Below are 14,526 nucleotides of genomic sequence, written 5' to 3'. Positions count from 1 at the left end.
AAGGGCTTGCCTGATCCCTGGTTTTCACTTGTGAAAAAATATATGAAACAAATACAAACTATACTTGTTGTGGGTGCTGAGCTTCAGGTTGGCATAAAAATGTATAAAAAAAAATAATATATTTACTGCCTTTTCCATATATCATTGATAACACAAATTGGCTGAAAAAATATTAAATGTATTTAGAACCACTTATTCTATGCTTGGTGAGTTAGGCACACTACTATATAAATATATATATATAAATTGTATCAAATGCAACAATCCCATCAACTCATAAACTGTTGCATGAATTACAAATGAAAATGTAATATCATTATTCTTAAGGGTATATGAAACCCAATATTTTCTTTCATAATTCAGTTTCAGGTAGATTACGAGTTATGCGCGTTAGAGAGCATTTCACGAACGCAACAAAATTTGCGTTAGTTCACCCTCCATAGCGCTGCCATTACAAGTTTTGAAACAGCCGGCTTGTGCGTGCGATATGGTTGCGTTAAGCTCCATACCGCACAAAATACAAGCGCTGTTTTGATGTGCTCGTGCACGCTTTCCCCATAGACATCAATGGGGAGAGAGTGTCAGAAAAAAAAACTAACACCTGCGATCGCGGAATGAAAAGTTCCGTAACACAGCCCCATTGATGTATATGGGGAAAAAAAAGTAAAGTTTAAACCTAAGATCCTAACATAAACCCCTAATCTAAACACCCCTAATCTGCCACCCCAACATCGCTGACACCGACAAAATGTTATTAACCCCTAATCTGCTGCTCCGATATCGCTGCCACCTAAATAAATCTATTAACCCCTATTCCACCGCCCCCCGACATCGCAGCCACTAAATAAAGCTATTAACCCCTAAACCTCTGGCCTCCCACATCACTATCACTAAATAAACCTATTAACCCCATAAACGCCAGCCTCACACATCGCAACAACCTAAATTAAACTATTAACCCCTAACCCTAACCGTAACGGTAACCCTGAACCTAACACCCCTAACTTTAACATAATTAAAATAGAGCTAAATTAAAGTTACAATTATGAACAATATAAAACCTATTTAAAACTAAATAATACTTACCTGTGAAATAAAACCTAAGCTAGCTACAATATAACTAAGCTTAGGTTTTATTTTTATTTCACAGGTAAATTTGTATTTATTTTAACTAGGTAGACTAGTTAGTAAATAGTTATTAACTATTTACTAACTACCTAGCTAAAATAAATACAAACTTACCTGTGAAATAAATACTAAACTACCTTAAGCTAAAACCTAACATTACAAAAAATAAAACTACCATTACAAAAAATAAAAAACACTAAAATTACAAAAAATTAAAAAGCCTACCATTACAAAAAATAACAAATGAAACAATCCAAAACAATAAAAATGATTTCTAATACCCTGTTTAAAAAACAACAACAAAAAAAATGCCCCAAAATAAAAAAGCCTAATCTATAATAAACTATCAAGGGCCCTTAAAAGGGTCTTTTGTATGCCATTAAAAGAGCCTTTTGTAGGGCATTGCCCTAAAGATAACAGCTCTTTTCCTACAAAAGAAAAACAAACACCCCCTAACAGTATACAAACCCCCAACCCCAAAACCCACAAAATAAAAATAAAGTAAAACCTAATCTATCCATTGCCCTGAAAAGGGCATTTGTATGGGAAGTACCCTTAAAAGGGCATTCAGCTCTTTTTTGAAATGCCCAACCCCTAATCTGAAAATAAAAACCCACCCCAAAACAAAAAAAGCATAACACAAAATAACAAACAAATTATCCAAAATAATCAAAATTATTCCTATTCTAATACCCATTTAAAAAAAAACACCACAAAATAAAAGAAACCTAATCTAGAATAAACTATCAATAGTCCTTAAAAGGACCTTTTGTAGGGCATTGCCCTAAATATATCAGCTCTTTTCAAAAAAACAAAACAAAGATCCACTAACATTACAAACCCCCACCCCCCAAACCCACAAAATAAAAAAAAAATATCTAAAAAACCTAATCTACCCATTACCCTGAAAAGGGCATTTGTATGTGAATTGCCCTGAAAAGGGCATGCAGCTCTTTTGCTGTCCTTAAAAGGGCATACAGTTCTTTTAAGAGTGCCCACCCTAATCTTAAAAAAAAAAACACCCCAAAAAACTTCACAGTTGTTGAAGTCCCGAATGAACGATCTTCATCCCGGTGGCATCTTCCTCCAGGCGGCTCCATCTTCATCCATCGAGGGACCGGTATCTTCTTCATCCCTGCGGAGGAGGAGCAGCGATACGTGGAGGCGGAGGTCCAGGTGAAGGTCCAAGGCGGAGGTCCAGGCGGTGGTCCAAGGCGGAGGTCCATCGATCCGACGTGGAGGTCCTTTTCATGCGATAATCCACAACACACTGAGGATTGAAATGCAAGGTACCCCTTTTATATTGGGGGTACCATTGCATTCCTATTGGCTGAAAACGTTGAATCAGCCAATAGGAATTAGGGCTGCTAAAATCCTATTGGCTGTTCAAATCAGCCAATAGGATTTAAGCAGCTCTCATTCTATTGGCTGATTCATCGGATCGATGGACCTCCACCTGGACCTCCGCCTTGGACCTCTGCCTCTGCACATCGACCGCTCCTCCTCCGCAGGGATAAATAAGTTGCCGGTCCCGCGATGGATGTAGATGAAGCCGTCTGGATGAAGACTTCTCGCCGCCTGGATGTCCGGACTTAACAAACTGTAAGGGGCTCTTCAGGGATTAGTTTTAGGATTTTTAAAACTTTTTTGGGTGGGTTTATTTATTTTTTTAGTTTAGGGTTTGGGCTTTTTCTTATAAAAGCTAAATGCCCTTTTCAGGGCAATGCAAAAGAGCTAAATGCTCTTTAAAGGGCAATGCCCATACAAATGCCCTTTTTAGGGCAATGGGTAGCTTAGGTTTTTGTTAGCGTTAGGTGGTGGGTTTTACTGTTGGGGAGGTCTTTGTATTTTTATTTACAAGCAAAAGAGCTGTTTAATTTAGGGCAATGCCCTACAAAAGGCCCTTTTAAGGGCTATTGGTAGTTTATTGTAGGCTAGGTTTTTTTTTATTTTGGGTGGGCTTTTTTATTTTTATAGTGCTATTAGATAAGGTGAAATTTGTTTTTATTATTGATAATTTCATTTGTTATTTTTCGTAATTTAGTATTTGTTATTTTTTTTAATTTAGTATTTTTTATTTTTTGTAATTATATACTTTGTAATTTTTTATAGTAGTGTTAGGATTTTTTTAATGTGTATTTTAGTTTTCGTTAATTGGTAGTTAGTTTTAGTTTAATAGTTATATTAGTTTAATTGTTAGTTTAAACTTAGTTTTTTTAATTAGACAGGTAAGTTTTAATTTAAGATAGAGAAATTGTAATTTTAATATAAAGTTGGGGGGGCGTTAGGTTTAGGGATTACTAGTTTAAATTCGTTTATTGCGATGATGGGGGCTTTCGGTTTAGGGGTTAATAGCTTTATTATAGTGGCTGCAGTGTCGGGGTGGCGGAATAGGGGTTAAAAACTTTAGTATAGTGCGGACGATGTGGGCGGACGGCAGACTAGGGGTTAATAATATTTAAATAGTTTTTGTGATGCGGGAGGGCGGCAGTTTAGGGGTTAATAACTATTACAGTGGTGACAATGTCTGGGAGCGGCGGAATAGGGGTTAATAAATTGTATTAGTGGCGGCAATGTCTGGAGCAGCAGATTATGGGTTAATAAGTTTAATATAGTATTTGTAATGCGGGAGGGCCTCGTTTTAGGGGTTAATAGGTAGTTTATGGGTGTTAGTGTACTTTGTAACACTTTAATTATGAGTTTTACGTAACAGTTTTTTTTGCGTAAAACTCATTACTACTCTCAGATGGCGGTACGGATCTTGTCGTTATAGGGTATAACGCAAGCTTTTTAGCCTCACCGCAAAACTCGTAATGACTGCGCTATGGAAGTCCCATAAAAAAACATCATTTTTACGAGTGCGGGACTGACGTTGTGTTACATGCTACAAGGCTTGCAGTACAGCTATACCGACAAGACTTGTAATGGCTGCGTGGCTGTTTTAACGCTGAAATTACAATTTTTTTCAGCGTTTAAACACGAACGCACAACTCGTAATCTACCTGATTGAAAGAACAATTAAAAAAAAACTTTTCAATTTAAATCTATTATTAAAAATACTTTGTTCTCTTTTTTTTTTTTTTTAAATGGGTAGTTAGGCTCAGGACCATCCACCTGTCTGGAACAAATATGGCAGCAGTTTTGCAAGGATACTTTTAACAATGTAATACATTTGCAAGAGCATTATGTGGCAGCAATTTTTGCTACTATGTAGTCCTCCAGGAACATGCACACTACCTAGGGAAAGAAAGAAAGAAGCAGATTTTATTTGATTCACTATTGATGGTGACTGCCTTATGTTTTTAAGTGAAGATTTGATTTCACGTAGGGACATGTTACTGTGAAAAAAAACTTACCTTTTAAACTTGACAGCAGCTCCAGCTTTCTTCGGTCGTCGCAAGCCATTTTTGACGTCAGAAATGATGGATAGGTCATCCTCCAATCACGGCTTCCACCCCGGGGGAATCAGTGTCTGCTTCAACACCGTGATTGGAGGAAGCCGGATTCCTCATTTTAGACCCAGGAAGAGGCTTTGCGATGGGCGGAGGAAGCAGGAGCGGCTGTCAAAATTAAAAGGTAAGTATTTTTTTACAACACAAGTGAAATGTAAATTTTGATGAATTAAAGTGTCGCTGTTTTTAATCGAATTTTTAAAAACCGGGCACTTTAGCATTAAAAATTTACATTCACTTTAAAGGGACATTGTACACCAGATTTTTCTTTGCATAAATGTTTTGTACATTATCCATTTTAGTTTTGCTTATTTTTTTATAATATTGTGTAGATTTTCAGACTCCTAACCAAGCCCCAAAGTATCAGATGTATACATTCGTTTACAGTCTATTGTTGGCTTCTGTTTGTCTAATCTGTCTTTTCATATGCAAGGAAGGGGGAGGAGGACAGTGTCTGCACCCAACCCCTTTCACTGGGTGTCCCATCTTAACCTCATCAACAGTGCTAAACTTGGAGCTTCTAAGTTTTTAACAGGTTTTATACTGGATTTTTAGATCAGTATCTGTGCATACTCTTCTTTATAGTAGTGTCACTGTCTATTACATTACACTTGAAAGTGATACAGAATATTTGTGAAAAACTGACTAGAAAGTATCACATTAACATTGCTCTGTAAAAAAGGAAGATATTTTACCTCAAAATGTCCTCATTAGCCAGTGTAGAGGGACTTTAAGCATCCAATCATAACTCTTGTCCCAGGATTTGCAAGGATGTTTGGCATGTGCAAGCACAGTCACTTTAATTTAACACGGAGGAGCTGAAGAAATTGTGAGGTAAAATATCTGTCTTTCTGTAACATGTCCCTTTAACCCCTTAATGACCACAATGTACCCTGTATGTCACTGGTTGTTAAGGGTTTTTTCAGGACATAATAGCACAAGTCTAGCAAGAACACGCTATTAATGCACTCCCTCCAGCAGGCTTTGTGGAATAGAGCAGTCTCAACGCTGGTGGCAAGACCGCGCTATAAAACAATCAAGTCCCAAAAAAAGGCCAGCGACATACAGGGTACGTCGCTGGTCCTTAAGGGGTTAATTATGTTTAAACTAATGATGTATATAACAATGTCATGTCATTTCATGTCTGCTGAATAGGATAAATAACAAACTCACATGAAAACTGTCATGGATAGTGTTTTCAGATGGATTGGAATATCATTAATCTTGAAAATCTACTGGAATTGCTCTTCTAACATTAGAATTGCAAATAATGATTCCGTAATTTCTTTTTCTCTAGTTTAACTAGTTTTTCATATTCTTAGAATTAGATTAGAATTAATTCAAACAAATTAAACCTTCCAAAAGTTACAACTGTAAATCTTAAAGTTTGCCTTTGATATCAAATATTACTCAGAATTGTACATGTTTAATTAATTATAATATTTACTCATTTAAGAGCTATTAGAGGATTTTAATATTATCAGTAGACATTAGTTTTGCTTGGCTTTAAGTCATTAGTTTCTGGTAATAAGCTGTTTAAAAATGCTGACACTAGGGATTGCTAAATCAACTGTCTACAAAATTGAAATAGTTATGCTGCACTGTCTGTTGGATTTATTCATTTAAGAAATATATTGAAACTATTCAGTTTATAATGGACATTATGGTCTAGATAATGGGGGCATACTTATCAAGCTCCAAATGGAGCTTGATGACCCGTGTTTCTGGCGAGGCTCGCCAGAAACAGCAGTTATGAAGCAGCGGTCACAAAGACCGCTGTTCCATAACCTGTCCGCCTGATCTGAGCAGGCGGACAGACATCGCCGGAAATCAACCTGATCGAATACGATCGGGTTGATTGACACCTCCCTGCTGGCGGCCCATTGGCCGCGAGTCTGCAGGGGGCGGCGTTGCACCAGCAGCTCTTGTGAGCTGCTGGTGCAATGTTGAATACGGCGAGTGGATTGTTCGCCGTATTTAGTGAGGTCTGGCGGACCTGATCTGCACTGTTGGATCAGGTCTGCCAGACCTTGAGAAATAGGGGCCTATGAGTGGAGCGCAAATTAGTGCTCCACTCAGTAATACCAGGGCACACAAATGTGCGCTGGTATTACAAGTTAAGTTCAAGGTAGTGTTTGCATTGTCTGGTTTGCGCTCACGATAGTGTAATTCCATAGCCTCCAATGGGTGCCTCGTTCCCATGCCATGAGACACGGCAAAGAACCTAGTGCAGCGCAGGGTGTATGTCACGCAGTGTTGGGCAGCAAATTAAATATATATATATATATATATATATATATATGGTATATGTATACAGGGAGTGCAGAATTATTAGGCAAGTTGTATTTTTGAGGATTAATTTTATTATTGAACAACAACCATGTTCTCAATGAACCCAAAAAACTCATTAATATCAAAGCTGAATAGTTTTGGGAGTAGTTTTTAGTTTGTTTTTAGTTATAGCTATTTTAGGGGGATATCTGTGTGTGCAGGTGACTATTACTGTGCATAATTATTAGGCAACTTAACAAAAAACAAATATATACCCATTTCAATTATTTATTTTTACCAGTGAAACCAATATAACATCTCAACATTCACAAATATACATTTCTGACATTCAAAAACAAAACAAAAACAAATCAGTGACCAATATAGCCACCTTTCTTTGCAAGGACACTCAAAAGCCTGCCATCCATGGATTCTGTCAGTGTTTTGATCTGTTCACCATCAACATTGCTTGCAGCAGCAACCACAGCCTCCCAGACACTGTTCAGAGAGGTGTACTGTTTTCCCTCCTTGTAAATCTCACATTTGATGATGGACCACAGTTTCTCAATGGGGTTCAGATCAGGTGAACAAGGAGGCCATGTCATTCGATTTTCTTCTTTTATACCCTTTCTTGCCAGCCACGCTGTGGAGTACTTGGACGCGTGTGATGGAGCATTGTCCTGCATGAAAATCATGTTTTTCTTGAAGGATGCAGACTTCTTCCTGTACCACTGCTTGAAGAAGGTGTCTTCCAGAAACTGGCAGTAGGACTGGGAGTTGAGCTTGACTCCATCCTCAACCCGAAAAGGCCCCACAAGCTCATCTTTGATGATACCAGCCCAAACCAGTACTCCACCTCCACCTTGCTGGCGTCTGAGTCGGACTGGAGCTCTCTGCCCTTTACCAATCCAGCCATGGGCCCATCCATCTGGCCCATCAAGACTCACTCTCATTTCATCAGTCCATAAAACCTTAGAAAAATCAGTCTTGAGATATTTCTTGGCCCAGTCTTGACGTTTCATCAGCCTTTCTTACCTTGGCCATGTCTCTGAGTATTGCACACCTTGTGCTTTTGGGCACTCCAGTGATGTTGCAGCTCTGAAATATGGCCAAACTGGTGGCAAGTGGCATCTTGGCAGCTGCACGCTTGACTTTTCTCAGTTCATGGGCAGTTATTTTGCGCCTTGGTTTTTCCACACGCTTCTTGCGACCCTGTTGACTATTTTGAATGAAACGCTTGATTGTTCGATGATCACGCTTCAGAAGCTTTGCAATTTTAAGAGTGCTGCATCCCTCTGCAAGATATCTCACTATTTTTGACTTTTCTGAGCCTGTCAAGTCCTTCTTTTGACCCATTTTGCCAAAGGAAAGGAAGTTGCCTAATAATTATGCACACCTGATATAGGGTGTTGATGTCATTAGACCACACCCCTTCTCATTACAGAGATGCACATCACCTAATATGCTTAATTGGTAGTAGGCTTTCGAGCCTATACAGCTTGGAGTAAGACAACATGCATAAAGAGGATGATGTGGTCAAAATACTCATTTGCCTAATAATTCTGCACTCCCTGTATATGAGTATATACATGTATTAACACACACACACACACATATATATATATATATATATATATATATATATATATTAACAGTATAAATACACTCCCCGTAGACGGCACTGTAAAGGCACTATTCAGTTTTTTTAAACACAACATACCCTCACTTTAACCCCTTATGACTGCAGTTATTTAAAAAAAAATAAAAAAAAGATGCAATTGGAGATTTTTTTTTAACTAGAAGTCTGACCTGGTTAATTGCGCTTTGTGCAAAATGCTACCACAAGCTTGCGGTAGCGTTAACCAGCCAATTGTAATGGCTGGTTATTTAACGTACACCTGTAAAATTTGCCCCTTTAAAGACATACATTTAAAATAGTGATTCACTTGTAATTTAGCCCTATATGTGATACATTTGAATGAATGAAAACATGAGCTATGAGGATTTGCCTGTGGTTCTCATTCCTGCCCTGCATATCCACTCCTTTTCCACTCCTATGAAACGGACATTCTAGAGTTAACTCTATATCCCACAATAAAGTTTTCAATGTACTTGCTGTTAAAAGAAAACAATTGACTTCGATATTGGTAAGGAAGATTTGTATAAGGTGCTGATCTGGGAGCTTCTGATAGATGTGTATAAGCCATCTGCACACTTGTCTGACAATTAAAGGGACACAATACTCATATTTATCTATCATATGTATGAAAGAGCAGCAGTTACAACGTTAAAACTATTTTTACATAAGAAGGTTAAGTAGAAACTAGAAACTGTTTAAGTGTAATGTGATACAAACAGCGCTCAACTATGTACAACTGGGTCACATGATCCTAATGCTCATTAACAGAAAAGTTGGTTTCATTAAGCAGAAGACTATCTATCTATTAAAAAAAAAGAGCACTGTAAAGCATTCTGTATCATTCTTTTTTAGATGCAGCAGAGAAATGTTTTGAGTACTATACCCATTTAAGTGTATGCACCAATCAGATGCTGTATGCTCCTGGATCACTACTGTGGATGTGTAAAAAAAATAAAAATGTCCTTTTCAATAGTTAATATACTGCAATCCTTTTCGTGGGCTAACCTGCTATCTATACTACACACACACACATAGAGGTATATTTACAAAGGTACGGGGGGACAAGTTCCCCCCAGAAGGAACCTGTCTGCCAGCAGTTGCCACCGGTAACTACATTCAAGATTATTGCACAAGAGCTCAGGATGATCTCTTTGGTGGAAGGGAGGTTAAGAAGCAGTGGTCTTCTGGCCACTGCTCATTGAATTGTTGTTGAAGGCTCACACGTGCCAGCCCCCAACACAAGGGCTCCAGAGCTGCATATGTTGCTTCATAAATGAGTCTTGTACTGGGTTGCTGTTAATCAATATCCTGTGCAACAAATGTTAGAAGTAATTTGCACAGTATGTGGCCTTTTGAATTATAATGGTTACCTGTCAGTGGACAAGTGGACTGTAATTGATGTTTAGATTATAATATTAAAATGTATTAGCTATGCCTCAAACTAACTTTTTAGTAACATCCTTGATATTATAGAAGAAACTGTACACTGCATATATTTGATAATTGTAGAATGAAAAAAAAATATCACATTTTTATTTTCCAATATATCTAAATTTTTAAGATTGTAATACTTAGTTATCAACCAAAGATTTAAATTGCAGGAGTCTGTGCTTATAGAAAGGTTTCTGACATTATGATTCTTCCAGAATAATTTGGAACTATATGTGTCATGGAGCATAAAATTATAGTACGTCAGTTTGAATTACTGTTTCCTAATAACATAGTGTAATCTAATCTGACATTTAAAGCTAATGCATCTGATATCTTTATGCCTATGGAATGAAACCAATTTCATAGGTAGAAACCTAGGAGCACAGATGAAAGTGAAGATTAAATCAAAATGCTAAAAAATTGAAGGAAGTAAATTCAGTATAATTTTGTATTGTCAGACTTCTGTATTATTCATATACATTTCACAGGGTTGTCCAATCAATGGCCTGGGGGCCACTGTCACGTGATTTAGTTCTTTTCATATGGTCCGTTTTACCAAAGTTGTATTTAATTGTGTATTTGTGTTTGGATCACAGAGGTATTTTACAGACATTTTAAAGACCTGCATGTTGCTCCCAAGCAACTTGAACGCACTGCATGGCTTCTTGAGGTTATAATGAAACATTTTACTTTGATCTCAGACAACCCCTCATGAAAAAACAAAACAAAAAATGTTGGACATTTCTGATAGATAAACAGATACAGCAAGCTAATTATTAAAAAAAAAGTGTGTGCATATTACCCCCCCCCACCTATCTCATGTGTTTTGTGAGACAACACTCGCACTCCCTTAGAGACAAGACTTAGAGACAATGATTAAAGGTTCACCACCACAAACGTGAAAAAACATGTTTAGCCTCGCATGGACAGTCTTGGTGTAATTATCAAAGAAAATGGGCAAAATGTTTTTCATAGAAATAATGAGAGCTCTCTGCTATGAAAAAGTTTGCAACAAAGGACAAAGTACACAGGGAGAACCCGGCGTATGTTTAAACTTTAATATTATCACCTAATACAAATCAAAATATGCTGCTTTCAGTGCACTGTACCTTAAAATCGCTGTTATTTTTGCATGCTTTCCTTTCAGTAATTAGTGTTTTGAGTATTTTGATCAATGCTGAGCACTTTTTAAGTTATGAGAAAAAACAGAGAGATCTGTAGGGTGGAAATGTTTAGGTAATTTCGCTTGGATTTGAGACAATTTCATATACGGTCATAGAACGCTCATGTTTAGTCTATTTTATGATAAAAAAAACAAAACAATTACTCTTTGTAATTGTTATTTTAATAATGAATTTTTATGTGTTTTTTTGCACATCCAGTGTACTTAAAAGGGACACTGAACCCAAATATTTTCTTTCATGATTCAGATAGAACATTCAATTTTAAACAACTTTCTAATTTACTCCTATATCTATTTTCCTTCGTTCGTTAAAATTGCATGCTGTTCCTGAATCCTAAAAGAAAACATTTGGGTTCGGTATCACTTTAACGACCAAGGACGTACCAAGTACATCCTGCAAAAACTGTCAGTTAATGACAATGGACGTAACTAGTATGTCCTTGGCCTAATTGAGCGCTGGAAGCGATCGCTTCCAGCAGCTCTCAGGGTATTGCAGTGATATTGAGGCATCCTGCAATACCCTTTTTCATGCATCCGATACAGAGAGAGACACTCTGTGGCCCTTTCTGCACCAGTAGCAATGGTGCCGATCGTTGGTGGGTGGGAGCCTTAGCAGGGAGCTGGGTGGGCGGCCCATTGCTACCCGGCATCCGGTTCCTGTATGTAATGTGCACGCCGGGAGCATGCAGGGGGGCCTGTGGGGGGTGCGCGCACACAGCAACTACTGCCACCAATGTAACTGAATGGGAAGGAGGGAGAGGGAGGGGGGAAAATAAAGATCAAAGAATCTGGGAGGGGGAGGGGAGGGGAGAGGACTATTAAGGGGGGGCAGCTACACTACAGAAAAATTTATATTTTATAAAATATTTTATAAAAAAAATAAAAAAACTTTTTTTGGGGGGGGCAAACTGAGTACTGGCAGACAGCTGCCAGTACCAAAGATGGCGGCAAATAGGTAGCAGGAGGAGGGTTAGAAAGCTGTTTGGGGGTGGGATCAGGGAGGTTGGGGGCTAAGGGGGAGATGTGTCAGGTGGGAGGCTGATCTCTACACTCAAGCTAAAATCAACCCTACAAGCTCCCTACAACCTATCTAATTAACCCCTTTACTGCTTGGCATAATACAAGTGTGTTGTGCAGCGGTATTTAGCGGCCTTCTAATTACAAAAAAAAACAATGCCAAGCCATATATGTCTGCTATTTCTGAACAAATGGGATCCAAGAGAAGCTTTTACAACCATTTGTGCCATAATTGCAGAAGCTGTTTGTAAATAATTTCAGTGGGAAACCTAAAGTTTGTGAAAAAGTGAAAAAAAAAAACATTTATTTGATCGCATTTGGCGGTGAAATTGTGGCATGAAATATACCAAAATGGGCCTAGATCAATACTTGGGGTTGTCCACTACACTACACTAAAGCTAAAATTAACCCTACACACTCCCTACAAGCTCCCTAATTAACCCCTTCACTGCTGTGCATAATACACGTGTGCTGCGCAGTGGCATTTATCTGCCTTCTAATTACCAAAAAGCAACGCCATATATGTCTGCTATTTCTGAACAAAGGAAATCACAGAGAAGCATTTACAATAATTTGTGCCATAATTGCACAAGCTGTAAATAATTTCAGTGAAAAACCTAAAGTTTGTGAAAACGTTTGTGAAAAAGTGAACAATTTTTTTTATTTGATCGCATTTGGCGGTGAAATGGTGGCATGAAATATACCAAAATGGGCCTAGAGCAATACTTTGGGTTGTCTACTAAAAATAAATATTAACATGTGAAGGGTTATTCAGGGATTCCTGACAGATATCAGTGTTTCAATGTGCTATCACTAATTTAGAAGAAAAAATGGCTTGGAAATAGCAAAGTGCTACTTGTATTTATTGCCCTATAACTTACAAAAAAAGCAAAGAACATGAAATTATTGGGTATTTCTAAACTCAAGACAAAATTTAGAAACTATTTAGCATGGGTGTTTTTTGGTGGTTGTAGATGTGTAACAGACTTTGGGCTGGGTCAAAGTTAGAAACAGTGTGTTTTTTTCATCATTTTATATATATATTTTTTTATAGTATAAGATATGATAAAAATAATGGTATCTTTAGAAAGTCCATTTAATGGCTAGAAAAACGGTATATAATATGTGTGGGTACAGTAAGTGAGTATGAGTAAAATTACAGCTAAACACAAACACCGCAGAAATGTAAAAATAGTCCTTGTCCCAAACGGACAGAAAATGGAAAAGTGCTGTGGTCCTTAAGGGGTTAAATTACAATATATGTTATGCATATATAATGCAATTTTTTTACATTTTTGATACATCTTAAAAATATTTTTTTCCTGTGTATTTTTGTGTGAATGGGTCAATTATTTATTTTGTATAATTTTTAAAATTACAATTTTCATTGTGCTCTTTTGTATGTTTGCAGTATAGGCAATTTTCAGTATACCCACTTAACATACATAGAAGTCATAAGATAAATACCAGGGGCGTGATCTGATATATGGTGCAGGTTTCGGCGCAAGCGTGGAAACCTGCGCCGCCCGTAGCTTCAGCTCGCACAGCGAGCTATCACATATACGGCACCGGCAGTTGCTAAAGTGCCGTAAGTCTGACAAACTAGCGATGTCCAAAAATCAGCGTAAGTACAAATTTCTGGAGTCACCAGTGACTTACGTCACTTTAGAAACTGCCGCCGCCTAAAAAAACTGACTAAAATATGAAATCTCCCGCCACTGTCTAACACGCCTCCCAAACATAGCCGACATGCATACCCCTCTATCCGCAATCCCTCCTCTCACTCCAAACAATAAATGTATTAACCCCTAAAATGTTGCTCCCGGATCCGCCGCCACCTATATTACATGTAGTACCCCCTAATATGATCCCCCTACACCGCCGCCAGCTATATTAAATGTCTAACTCCCTAATGTGAGCCCCCTCCCCCCCCGCCAGCTACATTAAAATGATTACCCTCTAATATGATCCCCCTACACCGCCGCCAGCTACATAAAAATAGTTACCCCCTAATATGATCCCCCTACACCGCCGCCACCTACATTAAAATGATAACCCCCTAATGTGAGCGCCTTCCCCTGCTGCCACCTACATTAAAATTATTAACCCCTAATATGATCCCCCTACACCACCGCCACCTATATTAAAATTATTAACCCCTAATCTAATCCCCCTACACCGCTGCCACCTATATTAAAATTATTAACCCCTAATCTAATCCCCCTACAACACCGCCACCTATATTAAATATATTAACCACCAAACCTAAGTCTAACCCTAACACCCCCTAACGTAATTATTATTAAAATAAATTTAAATAATATTAATAATATTAACTAAATTATTCCTATTTAAATACTTACCTATAAAATAAACCCTAAGATAGCTACAATATAATTAATAAT

General features: G+C 37.8%; 1 protein-coding gene across 1 annotated transcript in view; it reads right to left on the bottom strand.

Moving 5' to 3' along the window:
• KCNQ5 (potassium voltage-gated channel subfamily Q member 5) overlaps positions 1-14,526 on the bottom strand; it is a 433,357-nt gene that overhangs the window by 303,464 nt on the left and 115,367 nt on the right. The gene's annotated exons all lie outside the window — the stretch shown is intronic.

Source organism: Bombina bombina, chromosome 4, assembly GCF_027579735.1.
Source record: "Bombina bombina isolate aBomBom1 chromosome 4, aBomBom1.pri, whole genome shotgun sequence".
In the NCBI taxonomy this organism is placed as follows: Eukaryota; Metazoa; Chordata; class Amphibia; order Anura; family Bombinatoridae; genus Bombina; species Bombina bombina.
Note: the sequence above shows the minus strand (reverse complement) of the source record. Positions and strands in the feature narration are given on the sequence as shown.